This window comes from Camelus bactrianus, chromosome X, assembly GCF_048773025.1.
Source record: "Camelus bactrianus isolate YW-2024 breed Bactrian camel chromosome X, ASM4877302v1, whole genome shotgun sequence".
NCBI classification, from domain to species: Eukaryota; Metazoa; Chordata; class Mammalia; order Artiodactyla; family Camelidae; genus Camelus; species Camelus bactrianus.
In genome coordinates, this window is record NC_133575.1 from 68,509,699 (window position 1) to 68,525,062 (window position 15,364).

Below are 15,364 nucleotides of genomic sequence, written 5' to 3' on the forward strand. Positions count from 1 at the left end.
CCCAAATTTATGAGGGTTTATAGGTGAGGAACTGAGGCACAGACATTACACAGAGAGGCTGAAAAACTTCCCAAAGTTAAACTACTGGTGTATGATAAGTCTGGCATTTGAACAGAGGGTAACTCATATTAGAGTTTAAGTTGTTCTCTACTATATTATTCTGCTCGATAAAATTGTCAATTATGTTCTGTATCTGGCAATCTAAAACATCTAAGTGGAAATTTAAAAAATAACGGTTTTGAACTGTTAGCATGTAAGTGACTTTAAAAAGAATCTTTGTATTTTTTTATGGGGGAGAAGAATGCAAAATGCTGAAAATCGACCTTAAAAAGTCTTTAAAATAATTTATTATATATTTACATTTCTATTTGTGTGTTGTATGCAAAGCTTTCAAATCTAATCCTTGTTCATTTTAATGCTGTTCCTCAAGAATCAATGAAAAGTTAATTAGAAACATATGACCTGCCAAACAGCCGGGCAAAATATCAGATCAATAACTTGTTAATATCACTAGCAGTATCATTTTGAATAAGCTTTATATGTGAACAGGGAATGGGTGTTAAGTGAGGTCATCCAGTCAGCTCTGATTGTTGAAATCTGAATGTCAAACAAACGCAAACTCATAAACACTCACACAGAGTGCTGCTAATATCTGCATCCAAGAGGTGACCTAGTAAATAAAGCAGGAGATTGAGATGAAGAAAAAAATTACTTCATCTGTAGAATGGTGACCATACCTGCCCTCCATATTTCTTGGACATATGATAGCTTGAGGTAACCACCTTGATGCAGTTGGGCAAAAATTAATGTGTGAAACTGACACACTCATCCAATTCCTGAGCCTCATCCATCCCTGTTCTACATGGCTGGGTGTGAAGGAGCAAGAGCTTGAACCACAGGGACAGTATATAAGGAATGAGATTAGACACTATCTGACAGACAAACCACATTTAACTATGAAACAGATGTTGACCACCCTTGTCTACCTCAGAGAGGCTTATCAATTATTCTCTCCAAAGTTTTTGCTCCTCTGAGAATTCCTGTGTGCCTTGGTTGATCTGTATCTCCAATTGTTTTATTTCTCCTTTATGCAGATAATATTAGTACTCATCTATTTTTTATTAATTGAAGTACAGTCAGTTACAGTGTGTCAATTTCTGGTGTATAGCATAATGTTCCAGGCATGCATATATATATATATGATATATATATATCATATATATATATATATATATAATATATATATATATATACACACACATACATATATTCATTTTCATATTCTTTTCCATTAACGGTTATTACAAGATATTGAATATAGTTCTCTGTGCTATATGTAAGAAATTTGTTCTTTATCTATTTTTATATATAGTAAATCCAATATTTCTTAAATTCTTTTGGTCACAAAATACTTTTCCAGGTATAACACACTGTAGACCAGTGTTATTCATGACACACTTTGAGAAATGCTATGCTACTCTAAGGTAATCTCTTTTACAAGAAAGTTCAGGCACCCCTGGGGATCTGCCAGAATCAGAGAGGCTTGGTGCCAGCTGCATTCAAAATCATACAGAGGAGTTATTTGCTCTGCACAGAATCCAGGTCTGATTTTTCTCTAATGTGGCTCTTAGAACATTGGAATTATTTAGTTCTGAGCAAAATTATGCCACAATTAAAATTTACTTAAGGACAGAGATTCAGAAACCATAACAAGGAATACCAAAGGACTCTCAGGGATCACCTATCTCTCTTCTAAGTACAGGTATCATCAGACACTTGATACTCTGATACAGAGTTTTGACTTGAATGGATATCAGACTAAACTGCTTAGTGTGTAAATTTGCTATTCTTTCTTTTTTTAATCAAGACTGTTTTTTCATCTCTGATATTCTGAAACATTGCCTAGTCTAAAGTTTCCCAAGAGCAGTTAAGCAAGCTCAACTTTAAGTTCTGTCAGAAGGCTGGAATTGAGTTCTGCTGGATCACATGACTTGGACCCATTTAGTAAAACCTACGTGCTTTCCTACAGTCATCTCACTACCTTGGCCTTCAGCTCCCTCTGACCAATGTTCGTTGAGCTTTTCTATATGAACATACTTCTCCTTGATCATAGAGAAGGTGAAAGGAAAAAAGACTTGAATGACTTTGGTTTAACTCTATCCTTTGCCATTACACCATTAGCCTGAAGCAACGGGCTAGGGCTAGAGATAGATAGGAGCGTCAGCCCCATAAAACAGGAGGTGGAGTACAGCATTAGTTATACACATAAAAACTCCAGTGCTGCTGCTGACGAAATTCATTTGGTGTTAAATTCATAATTAGTATTATAATTTAATATTCTAACATAGTTCTGTATATCAATTTTGATAAATTACTGAACTGTTTTACCTTCATCGTTTTAGGTCCTAAGCTTTTAAAACACCAGACCTAACCTCTTGGGACATTCATATTTGCTTTCCAAAGCCTACTATTTCACACAAATCACACCACACCACCTGTGAATAATATATTTTAAAATTTTATATCTGGATAGTGTATCACAATTAGCAGACACTTTTGCATTTAACCGTAATAACAATTTTATGAGGTAGGTAAAATTAGGACTTTTTCAGATGGCCTTCAAAAACAGCATAGTCAAAAAAAAAAAAAAAAAACAGTTTAGTCAAAATGTAAATCACTGTTTTTTATTTATTACCAATAATGTATTAGGCAGCCATTCCTGATTCTTACTCCATCCCTTGGTCCCACCATCAATATGGGGAAGTTTCATTTTCTACTTTATTCCTGTCTTTAGTTATTTTCATTTTTAAAGAATGAATTACTTTTATAATGAAAAACAATAAAGATTTTTAAGTCTATTAGAACTGAATTAGCTTCTAAAGGGATATCATTTTTAAGAGGAAATCAAATCCATCATCGTAAATGAGATTTTTTTCAGTACTAAACACAAAATATTTATATTACTGACTGAAACAAAGTAAATGCCAGAAATATAATTAAGGATTCTCTGAACAAGTCTGGAACTGAGAATAAGAAATCAGCTCTTACTGTCTCTCTCATACACCAATGTAAGAAGGGTAGCATAATCATGAAGCTTATGGAATGCAGTGTCAATCCCTTGGGTTTTTCAAGTAGAAAACACAGCAAGAACCATTATTAAACAGTCAAATATATTTATATGTATTTATTAATCAAAAATAGGTGAGTACTTATCTTGTAATAACTTATAATGAAAAAGAATATGAAAATGAAAATATTTTTGTATGTATATGCATGACTGGGACATCATGCTGTACACCAGAAATTGACACATTGTAACTGACTACACTTCAGTTTTAAAAAAAAGTAATGAAAGAAATATTGGGTTAAATATAATTTGAGAAGTAACTTTATTGACATAATTCTTACAGCCTTTTATAAACTAACGTACACTGTGATCTAAATGGGACGATGCTGTGTAGAGCTTTTCAAGTTTTGTTGGTGATGTAAGGTATTTTGTGTGGAATAATTTTAGTGACTGGGGCTTTTCACACTTTTATTTTCTTTTTGCTTTTTTCTTCCATATGTTTTATATTAAACTCATAAAATAAGTGGGAATTCATAACTAGTTCATAAATCTACCAATACCATGAAATCATACCAAAGACCATTTGATCACCCATATCAGTATACCAGTGATACTTGAAGTGAGGTCCCTGAACCAGAAGCATCAGCTTCTCCTGGAAAATTTTTAGAAATGCAAATCCTTGGGCCTCACCCCAGATCTACTGAGTCAGAAACTCTGGGGGTGGGGCCCAACAATCTGTTTAACAAGAACTTCTGGTGATTCTGATGCACAATAAAGTTTGAAAATCCCCAAATTATACCAGTATGTTGAGTGCAGGCTTGGACCAGAGAGGAAGGCTGTCGTGCCAGGGAGATGAGACTTCCAATGTATTGGGTAAGAAATTGTAAGCAGCTCAGGAATGGGTCATTAAAAGTCTATCAGAATTTCTTCTGTATGGCACAGGGAACTATATTTAATATTTTGTAGTAACCTTTAATGAAAAAGAACACAAAAACAAATATATGTTATGTACATGGATGACTGGGACATTGTGCTGTACACCAGAAATTGACACATTGTAACTGGCTATACTTCAATAAAATTTTTTTTAAATAAATAAAATTTAAAAAGAAAGCTTATGAGGAAGTAGAGGTGAGCTACAACCCTGGGTAAGAGTCACACTGTTCTATATAAATGGGGAGGTTAGGATAAGCATGAACTACAGTGTAGTACTTTAATTATAGCTATCTAAGGTATTCTGATACTAAATGTAAAATATTTTTATTTTAATAAAAGGAGAATATTGGAATATACCACAGGCTATATAATGTAGTGCTGATGAGTGTAACTTTGCAGTCAGACAGACCTGGATTTAAATTTTTGCTTTTCCACATATTAGCTCTATGGTCTGGCAAGTCATACTTCTTCTCTAAGCTTCTGCTATGCTCAATGAAATGGATAATAGTCCCTAACAAATGGTTTGTTGTGTAGATTAGATAAAATGCATGTAAAATACTTAGCATGGTGTCTGGTTCCTAGTAACTACACAATAAATGGGAGTTCTTAACACCATGCTTTAAATTGGGCTTGGCATAAAGAAAGAAAGGGCTTGCCATGGCTTTGCAGATAGAAATCTGCCTATAGAAGAAAGTATCATATGAGACAGGTCTGACTTGAGAAAAGGGAAAACAACAGAAGTGGGGAAATGCCAGATGACACAGTCACAGAGAAGGCTCAATCAACTTACCAAAAAGGAAAGATAGAATCAAGTTTGGTTGTACGACTTTCGTTTATAATTTAAAAAGCTTGGCTAGGATGAAGAGCTTAGTTAGAAAGTAAAGCCCTATGATGTCTGTTCTGGGTATCTGTGTTGTAATGCAAAGAAATTATAAAGAGTAATTTTAACCTAATAGAATTATTCAAAATATATGTACAAAAATACCCAAAGCAAAGAAAAAAAAGGAAATAATAAGTATAAGTACTGAAATCAATGAGATTAAGAACAGAAAAAGAATAGAAAAAAATCAATAAAGCTAAAAAAAAAGATTCTCTGAAAAATAGGTAAAATTGATAATCCTGTAACAAGATAGACAAAGAAAAAAGAAAGTACAAATAACTAAAATCATGAATGAAAGAGGAGAGATATCATTACTAACTCCACAGACATTAATAGGCTAATAAAGTACCCTATTAACAACTCTACATTCATACAGTTTCCAACTTGGATGAAATGGACCAATTCCTTGAAAACCACAAACTACCACAACTCACACAAAATGAAATAGATAAACTGACTAAATCTATATTTATAAAAGAACTAGAATTCATAATAGTAAACCTTCCAAAAAGAAAAAGGCTGAATTTCACCAAATATTTAGAGAAAAATCATTACACTTTCTATACAATTTCTTCCAGAAGAGAAGAACACTTACTAATGTATTTTGAGGCCAGCATTACCCTGACACTAAAAGCAAACAAAAATAATACAAGAAATAATAACTATAAAACAATAACATGAACAGAAGCTCAAAAATCTTCAACAAAATATTAACAATTCAAATACAACAAAATACAATAAGAATAATACATTATCAACAAATGGGGTTTGTCCCAGGAATGCAAAGAATTCAACATTTGAAAATCAATCAATATAATTCACCATATTAACAAACCCAAAAAGAAAAAAATATATAGTCATCTCAGTTGATGCCAATAAAGCAGTGGATAAAACCCTACATTCATGCCTAATGATAAATCTGATAAAAGATATCTACAAAAAACCTACAGCATATATCATACTTGATGGTGAAAGACTGAATGCTTTCCCCCTACAATCAGGAACTAGCAAGGATGTCTGCTCTCACCACTCCTCAAAGTCCTTGACAGTGAAGAAAGGGAAGAAAATGAAATAAAAGGATTTCATATTTGAAAGGAAAAGAATAAAATTACCCTTATTCACAATTGACCAGATTGTCTATGTAGACAATCCCAGCAAATCTACAAAAAAACCTCTTGGAACTAATATAAATAAGTTTGGGAAAACTGAAGGATATAAGGTGAACATACAAAAATCAATAGTATTTCTATACACTATCAGTGAACAAGTAGAAATTGGAATAAAAATGAACAATGACATTCACAATACCCCCCAGTGAAATATTAAAGTATATATCAAACAACATATGAGCTGTATGCTGAAAACTATATAACACTGATAAAGGAAATCAAATAAGGCCTAAGTAAATGGAAAATATCCCATGTTCCTGGATTGGAATATTCTATATAGCCATGATGCCAATTCTCTCCAAATGCATCTATAAATTTAATGCAATCCCAATAAAAAATTCCAACAAAATTCTTTGTAGATATACACAAGTGAGTTCTAAAAATTATATGGAATGACAAAGGTACTGGAATAGCCATGCCCATACTAATTTTGAAAAAAAAATAGTTAAGTTGGAGTACAGATATCACTCAATATTAAGCTTACTATAAAGCTACAATAATCAAGACAGTGTGCTATTGGAGAAAAGATAGGCAAATAGATTGATGAAATCAGAAGAGAGAGTCCAGATAGAAACTCACACAAATATGGTCAATCAACTTTTGACAAAGATGTAAAGACAATTCAATGGAAGAAGGCAAGTCTTTTCAACAAACAGTGCTAAAACAACTGAATATACACATGCAAAAAGGGATGAACTTAAACCTAAACTTTTCACCATGTGCAAAAGTTAACCCAAAATGGATCATGAACCTAAATTAATACTATTAAAATATATAACTCTTAGAAGAATACATAGGAACAAATTTTCATAACCTTGGGTTAAGCAAAGACCTCCTAGATCTGACATCAAAAGCAAAATTCATAAAAGAAAAACTCACTAAATGGGATTTCACCAAAATTAAAAACTTTGCTCTGCTAAGGACACCATAAATAGAATAAGACAAGCCACCATCTGGTAGACAATTGCATACCTGATAAAAGACTTGTATCCAGAATACATTAAAAAAAAGCTCAAACTTCAACAATAATAAAACAAGCAGCCCACCAATTTTTTTAAATGGACAAAAAACTTTGACAGATAGGCAATTCACCAAAGAAGATAAATGAATAACAAGTAAGCATATGAAATATGTTCAGCATTATGAGTCAGGGAAATTCAAATTTAAACCATGAGATGCCATTAAATACCTATTAGATTGGGAATAAACAGTTATAAAACCCTGACACTAGCAAGTGCTGGCAAGGATTAGGAGAAATTGTAACATTACCATTACTGGTGGGAGTGCAGAGTGGGTACAGCTACTTTGAAAAACAGTTTGGCAATTTCTTATAAAGTTAAATATACACTTATCATGAAACCTATCAGTCACACTTCTAGGTACTCAACCTAGAGAAGTTAAAACACAAAAGCCTACATGCAAATATTTAATACAGCATTATTCATAATGCCCCAAATTGGAAACAGCCCAGATGCCCTTCAACTGTTGTACAGCCATACAATGGAATACTACTTAGCCATAAAAAGGAATGGATTTTATATATGTAACAATGTGGATGAATTTTAAATGTATTTTTTAGTAAGTTAAAGAATGTGGACCCAAAAGGATCCATATTCTATTATCACATTTATGAGTTTATGGAAAAGATAAATCTATAGAGACAATGGATCCCTGGGGTTAGTAGTGGGAACAGGGTCTGAATACAAAAGGGCTTGTATGAGGGAATTCTTGGGTTTTTTTTTTTAACATTTTTTTAATTGAGTTATGATTAGTTTATGGAATTCTTGGGGTGTTGAATTGTTCTTTATCCTATCAGTGGTGGTGATTTAAAAAATTCATGCATGCAGTACACCAACATAAAATTTAATTTTATTGTATGTCAACTAAAAATAATAATAATGAATGATATTTTTTAATCAATATAATCATTAGCACTGGGATTCTGACTTCCTGCTGGAGAGATCAGGCATACATGGCCCTTTGGAAGGCTTCAGTCTCCATGGTGCATACTTTCTTAGGGCATTCTTGAAGAGAGGGTTAGTATTAACCGTCAGACCATGAATTACTAAGGGGTTATATCCAAAGAAAATGGTATCTATTATCAGATAGGCATCCCTTACTCTGAGGATAAGAAGTCTTTGGAAGGGGCATTTCCCTTACTTTTCTGTCCTCTCAGACCTTTTTTCAAGACCCACAAATATGCATTTGTATAGCTATGTAAAAAGGTTGATAGTTTGATATTTATCAATATCATTCTTTAGGAGAAATTAATTACTTGCGAGTAGAGTAACCATGATTATCTTTCTATTTTTTCTTCCTCCTCCTTTTTAAAAAAAAACCAAAATATGAAAACTGTCTTATGCTTCTGTATAGGTAATTCTGCAACAGATTAGAAATAACTATAAATGTACACATGAGTCAGAGGTGTTAAAGTTCATCCATAGTATATGCTACTCATTTTTATGATTTAAACAATAAAAAAGTATGGTATTAGTCACTTTCACTTTCTGGCAATGTTAAATGAAGCAGATTAGTTAGGATCTTGAAAGTTTCTATAGATTTATTTTAAGTCAAAGTCAAATGGACATTCCAAGTGGGCTAACACCTTTCTTTTTAAGCATGATATTTTCAACATCAAAGTCTTCTATCATCTATGTTTATTTATAGTTAAATTAGATAAAGTTTGAAGTGACTCCCTTAGAAAGGAAATTTTTTCTAAAAGGGTCATTTTCTCTAAAAGTCCAGACAGTAAATAATTTAAGATTTATAATCCATAGAGTCACTTTCTCAACTACTCTACTTTGCCTTGTACTGCACAAGCAGTCATAGATAATGTGCACAGAAATGAAAGTGGTTGTGTTATAATAAGATTTAATTTACAAAAAAAGTATAGGCCATAGCTTGCCAACATGTGTGATATAGGTGGTGATAAGTTTTCTTTGATGTTGCTATATGTTTTTTTCCACTTATAAAATGTGCTTATTAGAGATTATTTTAAGGAAAAGTAAATTTTTAAATAAAATTTTCATGCATGAAGACCTGAAGAGGTTAAAACCCACATTTTTTTACTGAGTCTTATTTTCTAATTATTTGCCTCGTTTTAGAGAAACATCTAATTTTCTTCCAATGATAACAATGGACTCACCACAGGATGAGGGAGGCAGAAATCAAAGGAGATCTACTCCATATTGAGCTGGGGTTCCAAAAGGGTTACACTCTCTGATTAAGGGTGAACCAGAGACATATCTTCCCTTTTACCACCTCCAGGATATTGCTAAAGAATTGCTATCATACTGAATAGAGCAATAAAAAATAAGGAAAATCAGTTCATACAGTTGGAGTTGCAACCCAAACTTTTATCATTGGTATGATTGGTATGATATCGGGAACCATAAGCTGTGGAAAAAAGTTTAAAATGGTTCTAGACTGGTAGTACTTCCAAGCACTTGGAAGAAGTAAACCACAGTTTTACGAGAGGAAGAACTTAGGCTTGGGAGAATCTTCTGAAATAAGTTTGCCAAGGACAATGAACATCACAGTAGTAACCAACTACATGAGGAAAAAGACACCATGAGCTAAATCAACAGACAAAATAATCATTAGACTCATCAGACATAATATGAAACACCTAGGCTAATTATGTTTCAAGAAACAAATGACAAGTCTGAAAACATCTTCAGGGAAAAGAAACTGTAGAAAGTGATGTAGAAAACTAGAAACAGAATGTTAGAAATAAAAAAGCAATGAATGAAATATTAATCTCAGTGGATTAGTTTAATAGATTGGCCACAGCTCAAGAGAGAACTAATGAACTAGGCTATATATGAGAAGAAATTTCCCAGAATGCATCATAAAGAGACACAAATACAGAAAATATGGACAAAAAGTTAAGTAATGCAATGGACAACGTGAGAAGATTTAAACATCTCCTATGAGTTCTAGAAGAAGACAGAGAGAATGGAACAGGAGTAATACTAAGAAGATAATGACTTAAAGTTTTTCAAAGCTGATTTAAGGCATAAATCTACTGAGTCGAAACACCCAATGAATCCCCACCAGGGAAATAAAAACAAATAAATAATGAGACACATTACAGTGAAAGCGGAGAAAAATCAAAGCAACAGGAATATTTTAAATCAGTCAGAAAAAAAGAACATATCTAAAAGAGCAACAGAATACTAAATGACTTCTTTACAGCCTCATAATAAAGAGAAGTCAATGAAATTCTATCTTCAATATGCTCAGAGGAAATTACTGTCAACCTGAAAATGTATTATCAGCGAAAATGTCTTTCAAGAATAAAAGAGACTTATTTCAACTACCTATTGATGTATAAAAACTTATCCCCAAATATAGAGGCTTAAAATAACAATTATTTTATTATCTCTCACAGTTTCTGTAGGATGGGCTTGCTGGGGTAGTTCTGTGTTGAGATCTCATGTAGTTATATGTCAGAGTGACTGGAGCTGGAACACTGAGGGGTGGGATCATATTGGGCTTGGATCTGCATCTCTCTTTATGAAGTGCCAAGGATTCTGCATGTGGTTTCTCCATGTGGATAGCTTGGGCTTCCTTATACCATAGAGTTCTCAGGGCAGGTAGACTGCTTTCCAAATGTCTGAAGTCTTCAAGAGTGAGAATTCCTGGGGACAAAGTAAAACTACATCAATTTTTATGTTTTAATTTCAGAGTCACATAGTGTCACTTCTACCATACTCCTTGGGTCACACAAAAGCTGTCCAATGATGTATCTGCAATATGTGGAAATTAAACAACACACTTCTGAACAAGAATGGGTCAAAGAAGAAATCAAAAGGGAAAAAAGTTTTTAAAACCCTCAAAGCAAATGAAAATGGTAACACAAAAATAACAAAACCTATGACATGCTGCAAAAGCAGTTCTGGAGAAAAGCTTAGAATGATAAATTCATATATTAAGAAATTAGAAAGATCTCAAACAACCTACATTTACACCTCAAGGAACTGGAAAAAGAAGAAGAAATAAAGCCAAAAGTTAGCAGAATGAAGGAACTAATAATGGTCAGAGTGGAAATAAATGAACTAGAGACCAGAAAAACAATAGTGAAGATCAATGAAATTAAGAGCTAGTTTCCCAAGAAGATAAAAAGAAATGGACAAATCTTTAGCTGGACTAATAAATAAAAAAAGACAGAACACTCAAAAGAATAAGTTAGAAGTGAAAGAGAAGCTATTACAACAGATATTACAGAAATACACAGGATGAAAAGAAACTACAATGAACAATTATATGCCAGCAAATTAGATAAATTTATTTTTCTATTTTTATTATTCTAATAAAAAAATTTTAAAAATTATAAATTTCTAGAAACACACAATCTATGAAGACTGAATCAGGAAGAAATATAAAATGTGAACAGGTCAATAATGAGGAAAGACATTGAGTCAATAATCAAAAAACGTCCCAAGACAGAAAACTCCAGGACCAGATGCTTTCACTGGTGAATTTTACTAAACATTTTAAGAAGAATTAATGTCAACCCCTCTCAAACTCTTCCAAAAATGTAAAGAGGAAACAGAAAATCTCAATAGGGAAGGCAAATATATAGTAAGAATAGAAGATCACTAAAATAAGCCAGTATGTAGATTAAAATACAAAAAAAAAAGTAAAAGCAACTATGACTACAATAAACAGTAAAGACACAAACACAAAGATGTAAAATATGATATAAAAACACAAAATGTAGGGGAGAGGACTGAAAAAGTAGATGGTTGAGAATGCATTTGAACTTAAATGACTATCAGTTTAAATCAAGTAGATATGATTATGGGTCAACACATATGAACCTTATGGTAACCACAAATGAAAAACCTACAAAAGGCACACAAAAACCAAAAAGAAAAGAACTCAAGCATTCAACAACAACAAAAAATCATCAAACCACAACAATAGAAACAAGAAGAAATGAACAAAGAAGAACTATAAAACAACTGGAAAACAAGTAATAAAATGGCATATCTATCAATAATTACTTTCAATATCAATGGACTAAATGCTCTGTTCAAAAGACATCAGATTGATGATTGGATTAGAAAAAAAAGACCCTTCAATATGCTGCTTGCAATAGACTCACCTCAGGGCTAAAAACACACACAAACTGACAATGAGGGGATGGAAAAAGATACTTCATGCAAATGGAAGCAACAAGAAAGTGGGGGATAGCAATACTCATATCAGACAAAGTACACTTTAAAATAAAGGCTGCAACAAAAGACAAAGAAGGACATCATATAATGATACAGGGATCAATACAAGAAGAGGATATTACACTCATTAACATATACAGATGCACCTAAATACGTAAAGAAAATACTAACAAGTGAAGAGAGAAATTGACAAAAATAAAATAATAGTAGGAGACTTAACACCCCACTGACTTAATTGGATAGACTATCTAGACAGAAAATCAATAAGGCAACACTGGCCTTAAATGATACAATAGACCAGTTGGACATAACTGATATCTACAGGACATTACATCCAAAAATAGAAGAATACATATTCTTTTCAAGTGCACATGCAATATTCTCCAGGATAGATCACAAAATATGTAACAACAAAAAAAAGACTCAACAAATTCAATAGGGTACAAATTATATCAAGCAGTTTTCCAACCACAACAGGATGAAACTAGAAATCAACTACAGGAAGAAAAATAGGAAAAATAACAGACAGGTGGAAACTAAACAACATGCTACAAAAAAGCTAATGGGTCAATAATGAAATCAAAGAGGAAATCAGAAAATGATATTGGAAACATAACTTTCCAAAGTATATTGGATGCAGCAAAAGCAGTAAGAGAGGGAAGATTTTAGTGATACAGGCCTTCCTCAAGAAACAAGAAAAATTGCAAATAAACAACCTGATCTACCACCTCAAATAATTAGAAAAAGAACAAACAAACAAAGCCTGTCAGTAGAAGGAAGAAAATAATAAAGATTAGAGAGGAAATAAATAAAATAGAGATTAAGAAATAGAAAAGAGCAATGAAACAAAAGAGCTGGGTTTTTTTTGGGGGGGGGTGCAATTAGGTTTATTTATTTATTTCACAGAGGTACTAGGGATTGAACCCAAGACCTTGTGCATGCTAAGCACACACTCTACCATTGAGCTATACCTTCCTCAAAAAGCTAATTTTTTGAAAAGATAAAATTGATAAACCTTTAGCCAGGCTAACAAAGAAGAAAAGAGAGAAGACCCAAATAAGCAAAATAAGAAATGAAAGAAGAGAAATAACTGTTACTGCAGAGATCAAAACAAATCATAAGAGAATATTACGAACATTTATATGCCAAAAAATTGGGCAACCTAGAAGAAATGGGCAAATTTCTAGAAATATAAAGCCTGCCAAGACTGAGTCAAGAAGAAACAGACAAATTGAACAGACTGATTGCCACAAGTAAAACCAAATCTGTAATTTAAAAAAACTCCCAGCAAACCAAAATCCAAGGCTGGACAGATTCAAGGGGGAATTCCACCAAATTTAAAGAAGAATTAATACCTATAATTTTCAAACTATTCCAAGAAGTTGAAAAGGAGGGAACACTCAGAAAATCATTCCACGAGGGCATAATTACCCTGATACCAAAACCAGACTGAGACACTACAGAAAAATTAAATTACAGGCTAATACCTTTGAGGAATACAGATGCATAAATCCTCAACAAAATATTAGCAAAACAAATCCCCAACAATATAGAAAAAACATCATACACCATGTCCAAGTGGGATTTATTCCAGGGTCACAAGGATGGTTCTACAATCACAAATCAATCAATGTGATACACCAAATTAACAAAAGGAAGGATAAAAATCGCATGATCATCTCAACAGATGCAGAAAAACATTTGACAAAACTCAATATTGATTCGTGATATAAATTCTCATCAAAGTGGGTATAGAGGGAACATATTTCAACATAATAAAGCCTGTTTATGACAAATGCACAGTCAATGTCATACACAATGATAAATAGCTGAAAGTCTTCCTTCAATTCAGGAACAAGTCAAGGATGCCCACTCCCACCACTTCTATTTAACATTGTATTGGAAGTCTTAGCTACAATAATCAGACAAGAAAAACAAAGAAAAGCTATCCAAATTGAAAGGGAAGAAATAAAATTGTTACTATTTGTTGATGATAACATACTCTGAATAGAGAACCCTGAAGTCTCCACCCCAAATCTATTGGAACTAATTGATGAATTCAGCGAGGCTGCAGGATACAAGATTAATATACAGAAATCTGTTACATTTCTATACACTAATAATGAATTATCAGGAAGAGAAAGTAAAAAAAAAAAATCTCATTTAAAATCATATCAAAAAAACCACAAACAACCTAGGAATAAACTTAACCAAGGAGGTGAAAGACCTAAACTCTAAAATGTGTAAAACATTGATGAAAGAAATTGAAAATAATACAAATGCAAAGATATCTCATGCTCTTGGATTGGAAGAATTAATATTGTTCAAATGGCCATAATACTTAAAGTAATTTACAGATTTAATGCAATCCCTATCAAAATATCTACGACATTTTTTGCACAACTAGAACAAATAATCCTAAAATTTATATGGAACCACAAAATACCAAAATTATGAGAGAAATCTTGAGGAAAAAAGACCAAAACTGGAACTATAACCTTCACATACTTCAGACTATACTACAGAGCTATAGTAATCAAAACAGCTTGACTCTGGCACAAAAACAGGCACATAGATCAATGGAACACAACAGAGAGCCGAGAAATAAACCCATGCCCCTATAGTCAATTAATATATGACAAAGGAGGCAAGAATATACAATGGAGAAAAGAGAGTCTCTTCAACAAGTGGTGCTGGGAAAACTGGACAGCTACACGTATAATAATGAGATTAGAACATTCCCTCACACCACGTACAAAAATAAACTCAAAATGGTTTAAAGACCTAAAGACTGGAAACCAAAAAACTCCTAGAAAAGAACATAGGCAGAACACTTTTCGACATAAATTGTAGCAATATTTTCTTAGATCAGTCTTCTAAGGCAAAAGAAATAAAAGCAAAAATAAACAAATGGGAGCTAATTAAACTTAAAACCTTTTGCACAGCAAAGGAAACCAACAACAAAATGAAGACATCCTACAGAATGGGAGAAAAGAATTCCCAATGATGTGACTGACAAGGGATTAATATAAAAAATATATAAACAGCTCAAACAACTCAATATTAAAGAAAATAATAACCCAATCAAAAAATAGGTAGAAGACTTGAATAGGCATTTTTCCAAAGA